This window comes from Nyctereutes procyonoides, unplaced genomic scaffold (genome assembly GCF_905146905.1).
Source record: "Nyctereutes procyonoides isolate TBG_1078 unplaced genomic scaffold, NYPRO_anot_genome, whole genome shotgun sequence".
In the NCBI taxonomy this organism is placed as follows: domain Eukaryota; kingdom Metazoa; phylum Chordata; class Mammalia; order Carnivora; family Canidae; genus Nyctereutes; species Nyctereutes procyonoides.
In genome coordinates, this window is record NW_026575030.1 from 9,317,335 (window position 1) to 9,326,881 (window position 9,547).

The following is a 9,547-nucleotide window of genomic DNA, read 5'->3' on the forward strand; positions in this document are numbered from 1 at the left end:
GTCCCACTGCCTGAGATAGCCTCCCGGCTGAAAAGTGAACCCACACTAGTGTGTGAATGACTGTCCAGACCATGAATACTTGCGATGCTACTAGATTTGGAGAGAAAAATGCCTTAGCCCAACGGAATGAGCAAAATGGGTGATGTGGCTGCTGGCTGAGACACTGGGGCAGAAGGAGGAGCCCAGGCCGGTGCTCCCACCGGCCCCCACATTCCGTGTCTGCCCAGAGACAGCCCCTGGCCTGGGCACCGGCCTTGCCCTCCTGGTCTCCCCCACTCTGGCCCACCCCGGCCCATGGTCCGGGCACACCAACCAGGCCTCCTGAATGGTAAATGCTGCCAGGGTCCTGGCTGGAGAAGAGGTTGCCAAGGCTGGAGCCCAAGGGAAACCCATGAGCTTAGAATTAGAACTTGAACTTTCCAAGGTCTGAGTCCATTTAGACTCCAAAAAACACAACTTCCGTTCCTTCTACATAAACAGGGAGTAGTGGGGTGGGGAGACAGCATAAAACATCTCATAAAAAGGCTCCCAGTCCTGCCGGACATCAAAGGGCTCTTAGGAGCCGCCTGCAGATGAGTTCAGGGTAAAGGAATCATCAGCATATGGATTAAATTCCCCATTCATTATGCATCCGCCAGAGCTCAGGAGAAAACCTCACACAGCAGGGCCCCAGTTCAGCAAGCTGGAAAATGCTCTGAGTCACGGAGGGACCCCAAAGGCAATCAGACGCTCTCCACCATCTCGAATCTTCTTTCCGCTGTGGAAAAACCTGCACTGGAGAAACCCACAGTGCTCATTCAGACTGTTGGCCCCAAAACCCAGCCCCCTCCCACTGCCGTCCCCTCAGATCCCTGCAGCAGCAACGGGGCTTCCCTGAGGGCCCCTCCACCGTACCCCCTGCAGGCAGGATGAGCTTCATCTTCCCCGGCACTCCTCCTGGGCTAGGCCTGCCCTGCCCCAGGCCCTTCTTCCCGGGGCAGGGCTCCCCACTGGGGAAGGACCCGTTGAGCCCCCCTCGCTGAGTCCCAGGACCCACTGTAGGACAGGACAGATAGCTCCAGTGCAAGCTGTCCATCACCCTACTGTGTCTGAGGTCCTCAGAACAGGGGTTCAAGAAGCAGCAACAACAAGGTAGCCACACCCAAGGCCCTCCTCAGGAACAAAGAACTCCCTCCCCAGTCTCTGGGATGGCTCCGTAATCAGCTCTCCCTGTTCCAGCCCTCCTGCTGGGAGAGAACCCCTCACCCCAGGGCGCACCCCTTTCCTCAGGGCCACCTGTCAACCACTGACTGGTGACGCAGGATACAAGCGCTGGTCCGCAGCTCCCTCCGGGGTGGGCGGAGGCCTTGGTGGAGACTGCCTGGCAGCTGGACCCCTCCCTCGGCCCACTCTGTGTCTTCCCTTCCCTTCCATAGGTGTGTGTCCCCGGAGCACCCCTGATGAGCTCCCCGCAGGCAAATCTCTGTCGCAGTCTGCTTCCCGGGAACCCCCTCCTGCAACAAAGGCCAAACAGCAAACTGCAAAAGAACCACTTTATTAAAAACTGGCCTCTTGGGGTGGCTCAGTGGGCTAAGTGTCTACCTTCGGCTCAGGTCGTGATCCCAGGGTCGTGTAGGACCACGCCCCCGTGTCTGGCTCCCTGCTTAGTGGGGAGCCTGCTTCTCCCTCTCCTTCTGCTGCTCCCCCTGCTTGTGCTTTCTCACTCTTTTTCTAGCAAGTAAATAAATGAAATCTTTAAAACAAAACCAAACAAAACCTGGCCTCTTGTTCAATGTCTCCATGCAGAGCTCCATGCAGAAAAAATTTTGGCCCTCCAGAGGGGGAGGTAGGGAGCCTCCCTAACCATGCATCTAGATCTTGCTCACCACTCACAACCCAATCCACACCCTTAGTCAGCAGGCAGAGGAAATAAAACAGTCTGGGATAAGCCAGGGCCCTCTTCCTGGGTGGAGAGACATAGAAGACCGCAGAAGGAGCACAGGATCCGGCCCTGTGTGGGTTTTGCCATCCGACTGGAAGAGTAACTGCTGTGCCCCTGAAGTAAGCATGGAAGCAAGCAGAGAGGCCTGCGTGGAAGCGGAAGGCCTGCATCCCCCCACCCCCCAAACTCTGATTTGAGGCTGAGCCCAGGGGTCACTGAGATTAAGTTCTTTTTTTTTTAAAAGATTTTATTTATTCATTCATGAGAAACAGAGAGAGAGAGAGAGGCAGAGACAGAAGTGGAGGAAGAAGCAGGCTCCATGCAGGGAGCCTGATGTGGGACTCGATCCTGGGTCCCCAGGATCACACCCTGGGCCTGAAGGCAGCGTTAAACCGCTCAGCCACCCAGGTTGCCCCCGAGATTAAGTTCTGATCACAACTTCAGAGATGGTTATCAAGGGACAGTCCCTTTATCCTCAGAGCCTCTGTTTTTCCTTTGCAAGGTGGCACCGGTAGTGCCCTCCTGCTTCCCTCATGGAGTTGGCATGGGCTGCATCGAGAGAAGGTAGTGGCAGAGCTTGGTGCGTCCCCAGGAGATACACAAAGCAGAAGGCTTAGTGGCCAAGTAGCCATCTCTTACGGTGACGTCGATCTCATCTTCCCCCATGAGCTGGTCTGGCTTTCCTCCCCGGATTTTTTCACCTCTCTGGAGGGCTGGAACCAGGTGCCACACATCTGGCTTTCCCTCCAGCCAGCAGAGCCAGCCAGGTGTTGGCCAAAGCTGGCCCAACGAATGAATTCAGGCTTGCAAGAATCAGGGAGCAGCCTTCCATTTTCTCCCAAAGGCCCAATGGCACATGGAGAGGAGGGTCGGCGTGACACGGAGTCCAGCCCAGCTGTTAGATTTTGCACGGCCTGCCTTCTGTAATCATGCCATTCCTTTCATCCTCACACCCACATCTTGCAAGCTGGTTTTCTGTGCCAGTTGTGTGTGGTTGGGTTGAGATCGAGAAGCTAAAAGAAAAGGGAGCTACAGTGGCTGCACATAGGGGCTCTGTGTACCTCACCTCACTGCTGGTTCCCAACACCTGGGGCACCACCCCCAAATAAGCAGTGTCCTGCACCAAAGCCCCTAGCTGAGGCCATGGGGACTCAAATCCAGCTGGCAGTCCATGCACCAAGCCCTGTGCCCACACAGATTTTTTTTTCTCATTTATAGAAAGATGATCTATAGGTCAGAAGTGCCCAGATATTTCACCCCTCTGAGGGATGGCGCCACTTTACAGAGGGAGAAACTGAGGCTCAGAGAGGTTAAGTCACTTGCTCAAGGTCACGGTGCAGCTCGGTGATAGCCCTAGGACACGACTTCAGGTCTATCTGACCCAACCCCTTCCAGAGTGTGGGTGGCACAGACAGGCTGTTATCAGACCACAATGGGTCTTCATAAAGTAGTCTGGAAAGAGGCTTTCTCCACACGCTGCTTTAGGCCTGACCCCACCTTATGGGACATGCAGATAATCCCTTACATCATGTGTTAGTTAGAGTCCTTTTGATTTCAAGTAACAGTAAACAAACTAGCAAAAGGGAAAAAAAAAATCATGGGAAGACCCTCGAGAGGCCCAGTAGAATTTGAGGAAAGAATGGAAGATTCCTACAGGAAGACCAGAAGGACAGCGTTGTCCAGAACAGCTCCGAAGACCCCAGAAGAGGATGGCTGTCATAGTAGCTTGATTGGTTTCCAAGCCCTCGGTGAAATTTCCGAATTCTCGAGACAGAGAGAGCATGACTGGGCAGCTTTCTTCAGACATTCCTTAGAGGCAGGATCTGTCTGCCAGTCGTGACCGCTGGCCGCCGTGGGTCGTGGCAGATCGGTAGCGGTGCGTACGGCCCTTCCACCCAGCACGAGGGGCTCACACACACACACACACTCCAGGGCTGAGTGCTGGCAGCTCACAGCCTGTCACCCTAAACCCCCATCCCCACAGTTGACAGCACTCAGGCCCCAGGGAGATACCTCCCTGCATCTCATCTCATGTCCTCCCAACGAATGGTATCTGAACTTGTGAAGGTTTGTTTCAACTCATGTCAGAGACACACTGCTTCCAAAAGTGAGGAAGGTCTGAGCCATGGAAACTCCTACCTAAAGGAAAATAAAATCATTTAACTCAACATGAATGCAATGTATTTTATTTTTATTTTTTTCAAGATTTTATTTATTAATTCATGAGAGACACAGGGAGAGAGGCAGAGACACAGGTAGAGGGAGAAGCAGGATCCCAGCAGGGAGCCTGATCCGGGACTCGATCCCAGAACCCTGGGATCATAACCTGAGCCAAAGGCAGATGCTCAACCACTGAGCCACTCAGTTGCCCCAAATGCAATATATTTTAATAACAAAATATTGTTCCTTAATATTTTTGAGCATCCATTTTCTTTCTTCTCTTCCTGTTTCCTTTTTTTAAGTTTTTATTTTAATTCCAGTTAGTTAACATAGAGTGAAATATCAGTTTCAGGCGTACACTACTCTCCTATTGCAAATCATGATTCCAAAGGTCCGTGATAATCAGCAGATTTTTCACAATAGCAGAATTGATATTTCGCATAAGTTACTGAGAACTATTTTGCCATATTAAACAATTTGTGTTGCTCTTCAGTTTTTATGTGTGTCTATATTCAAAATTACATGATGAAGTATAACACCAATTCTTTATATTGACAACTAGATAATCATAGAATGCCAGAATTATAGGTAATTTTCATTTTATAAAAATATTGAATGTGATTTACTTGAATTTTCCAAAAAAGTAAATGAAATTAAAAATGTCATCTTTATTAAATAATTTTGATTGATGGGGGATCCCTGGGTGGCTCAGCAGTTTAGCACTTGCCTTTGGCCCAGGGCACGATCCTGGAGTCCCGGGATCGAGTCCGTGATCGAGTCCCATGTCGGGCTCCCTGCATGGAGCCTGCTTCTCCCTTTGACTGTGTCTCTGTCTCTCTCTCTCTCTCTAGGTCTATAATAAACAAACAAATAAATAAATAAATAAATAAATAAATAAAATCTTTAAAAAATAATAATAATAATTTTGATTGATGAATTTAATAGTCATTGTCATTGTATTTTGTCCTTCAATTCTGATAGATAATTTTGAGTAGTTTAGAGAAGGAAAGGCTTTTCTGAAAATATATAAATTTCATTTTTTTTTAAAGATTTTATTTATTTATTCATGAGAGACACACAGAGAAAGGCAGAGATATAGGCAGAGGAAGAAGCAGGCTCCCTGCAGGGAGCCTGTTGTGAGACTTGATTCCAGGTTTCCAGGATCATGACCTGAGCCAAAGGCAGACAGATGCTCAACCACTGGGCCACCCAGGTGCCTCCCCCAAATTTTATTTTTATGTTCAGCAAAATTTAGAACTTTAATAAAAACATATTCAAATCTTATAACTTTAAATATAATAACATTTTGTTTTTAATCCATAAGGTCAAGACTGGCAAACTTTTTCTTAAAGGCCAGATAATAAATATTTTAGACTTACAAGCAATAGGGTCTGTCATGACTCTGCTGTTGCAACATAAAAGTAGCTATAAGTAAATTGTAAATAAATATATGTGGCATGTTCCAACAAAACTGTATTTACAAAAATTACTTGTATGTATGTTGTTTCACGTGTAAGAAATTTTTTGGAATATGATTAACAAAACATGTTCTTTGGTCAGCGATGAGCAAAGATAGATTGTCAAATATGACTATATTGTCCAGTGAATATTAATAATCAAAGAAGATAATTCTGATGAAGTCATGAGCAAATTGCAGAAGTTAAGGATCGAAATGAGAAGCTAATCCTCTTAATTTCTGTGACAAAATGTATTTTGCATTTTCCCTTTCCAGAAGTATTTTCCCTTTTTAAAAAAATAAAAAAATACACAGATACCATTTAAAGAATATTAATAATAATAAAATAAAAAATAAATGAAAATAAAAAAGCATTAATTTATTACTTTTTTCCTCTTTTCCATTCCTCCAGGTCAGTTAGATGCTGATAAAACCCCAGAAGCTTCCATCTTGTTGGAAGTTTCTCCTGAGGGCAGATCTTGTTAGGAAGAGCAGGATTCTCTGGCCCCTTTCAAGATGGTTTCTTTCCCCTCTGCTTGTTGGAAGCATGAGGGGATTTTTCTCTGATATTCACGGTGAGGGCTTGGTGGAGCTTTTGATGGGAAAAGTCCCCACTACCCTTGGGGTGCGTGGGTGGCTTAGTTGGTTGAACACCTGACTCTTAATTTCAGATGGGATCCTGATCTCAGGGTCAAGAGATGGAGTCCCACGAGGGCTCCTTGCTCAGCAGAGAGTCTGCCTGAGGGTCTCTCTACCCCTTCCCTCGCTCACACACCATCTCTCTCTCAAATAAAGGAATTAAATTTTTAAAAAAGAATAAAAGTCACTACCCCCACAACAGTCTTCCTAGAGTTTTTAACTCCATACTGAGAGTTTTTAACTTCCAGAAGTTCTCCAGTTACAGTTCAGATTGCCCTACCCTGCTTCTGGTTCCCACAGAGATTTCAGCTCACAGGTTTCTATTCGAGTGATTTGCAATTCTCTGTGTCTGCCTGTCAGTCACGCCAGTTCTGAGGCTAGCAGTTTGCCCTGGGACCTCATTTCTCTGCCAAATTTAAGAAGAGTTGTTGATTTTTCAGTTAGTTCAGCTTTTTACTGTACTGCTAGGATAAAGTGGGACTTCAAAGTTCCTTAAATGCCTTGCCAGAAACCATGTTTCTGATTCTTTTCTCCTTTTTTTTTATTATATATTAATTTTATTTTGTTTTATTATTTGTTTGAGGGACAGAGAGAAAGAGAAGGAGAGAATCTTGAGCAGGCTCCACGCCCAGCACGGAGCCTGCCTCAGAGCTCGATCTCATGACCCTGAAATCATGACCTGAGCCAAAATAGAGTCAGATGCTTAACCAACTGAGTCACCCAGGTGCCCCATTTTATTTTTTATTTTTAAAAAATCTTTACTAGCATAATTACAATAAAAGAAAATTTCCACTGTCTATGCTTCTTTTCTGGTCATTATTATTCATTTCTTTTGATGAATATTTTGTGAAAATAATCTTATTGCATAGAAGAAGGGGATTTGAAAATGATCCACTCTGGTGGTGTCCTGGAGCCAGCTTGCCCTGACTCATAGGAATCAATCATGAAATCTCTCTCCAAGTCTGAGTTCAGTGATGTCGTGTTGACAGCCCAAAAATCAGCCACAGTGGTTTACACCATGAAAATCTGCAAACATGACAAATGAGGGCTCCCCCATCCCCTGCCTGAGAGGTTTGTTGTTAAATATTTACCAGTACACTTCTGACTCTGAGTGTCAAATATGCTAAGTATACCCCTGATCCTCAGGACCTGCGTAGGGCCAGTGTTGCCTATACCTCTTTTACGTAGTGATGGAATGTTGAAGGCCATGCTCAATTTTTTGGTTTGGTGGAGCAGATAATACCCAACTAATAGGAAGAAACTCAAATTAAAATAACCATCTGACATCCTCTGGTTGGGTATACCATTTCTCTACCAGGCCAAGATCTACTTGTGAAAAAAAAAAAAAAAAGAATAGTTGTTTGCTGAACAAATCATAGCTTTGCTTCCAAATCTTTGGATTTCTGCTGACTCTCCAATCAATGACCTACTACAGAAACTTAGCATCAATGTATCTGTTGGCTTATAAAGCCCAAAGAGCAGAGCCACTTATATCATAGCCTGGACCAGCTTAAAGAGCCTTTCTTGCTCTGAGCCTTACCCAGGACTGGGAGTCTTCTAACTTACTCAGTAAGTGAATCAGGAAAGCTCAGTCAAATACCATGTTTGGTTCTTTCTATATTCCTTCCAAAGCCCAAAGGATTTCACAAAGAATCATACCTCCTTCTTCATAGTAGGGGATATGATGAGTCAGTTTCTCCTTCACTTTGGAGCAAGTACCCCAAAATATCCCAGAACACCACAATCTCAGAAACTTCAGTGAGGTGGCCAAGACCTTGTATTTTTATGGGATATATTGCCTATCTTGTAACACACACGTCTTACAAAAGCATGTAAGCACCTGTTACTTTCTACTCTCCATGACCCGCTAGCCTGATGTCAGCAATGCAGTAGGCTAGCATTACATGTGTGGGGTGATGAGACAATTAGAGTTAATTGTGCCACAGAGCCAGAAAACTGATGTAATCCAGAGAGCAGATCACAAAGATATATTGCTGTCCTTTTCGGGTGAAATCTAACTACTGAATTCCTGACATCTTTATGCTCATAGGGGTTTGAAAAAAAAGAAAAGATTTGCCAGCTGTGATGCCATGGGCTGTGTAAATTTGTAAAGATACTTCATTTAAAATAACAGCTGAAATTGAAGTTGTCACTTAAATAAGCTTGCAATTACCTAAGGTTATTCTCCAAGATCGACCTGTCTTCTGCACTAACTAAATAGGCAAGCTGTGTAAGAGTATGATAGAAATCACTATTCCTGCATTGTTTTCAAATGTTTGATGTTGGCACTAATATCTGAAATTCCCAAAGCATATAGAACCATATGGGCTAACAACTTTGATAAGGAGGTGGAAGTCCAGAGGCTTCCATTCAGTCCCAAGCTTTTATAATAGCCATTATTGCACAAACCAAGTCAGTGGGGAGACTTGGTCAACTCCCAAGTATGTCCAATCAAACTATTTACTCAAAACCTTGGCAAATAAACATAGGATGGGTTCTGGTTCCCATTGTCTTCACTGAGATGGATTTGAGTCAAAACTCTATCACTTTAGCCTCAAAATCTTCTAGCTGGTAGACCACAGTGATGTTTGGGGTTTTCAGGCATAAGGTTTAGCTTCAAGTCAATGTTCAATAGTTCTTCCTCCAATGCACAATTTCCTGCTAAGAGGCCCAGATCACCGTGGTAAGCCAAGAGGAATATTCACCTCACTGCAAGGTTCTGCTTTAAGGACAATGGTTCTTTTCATGAGTTCTGGATCTATGAACTAAATCAGGTCAAGGGATTGGCAAAGAAGCCATGACTATCACAGTAAGTCAGAACCAAGAGGATCTTAATAGATTACTTCTATTTCAGCCTAAGGTCCCTAAAATCAAAGAGGCATAACCAAGATCCCTGTGGGTCAGAGCACCCTCGCTCCAGCCCAAAACTCTCTAATGTCCCCACACCCACTGTCTCTGGCACTCAAGTACCATTGCCTGGACTGTGCCCCTGGGCATCGTCCATCTTTGAAACCGCATTATCCCTGACCTGCCTTTCCAGCCTTCAGAGAACAACCATTACAGCTCTTTCCAAAGATGCTAGTACTCCCCTCACCAAGGGACTTGGGGTGAAAGAAGTATCCTCTTGGGGGAAGAAATCAGGAGAGTAATAAGCTCACTCCAGAACTGTCATTTTATAAGGCACATCTGGTGTTTCAGTGTAGGCCAGGTTCCTGTCGACCAGCCATGGGAAGATGAGAACTGCTCCATTGCCCAGGCTGCCCACTGAATTCAGCATATCCAGTATGGGAATGTCCCGCATGTTGCTAAATGCCACCTGCTCCAAAGCTAATGGTTTTGAAAGATGCTTAGAAATAGAATCAACAAGAACA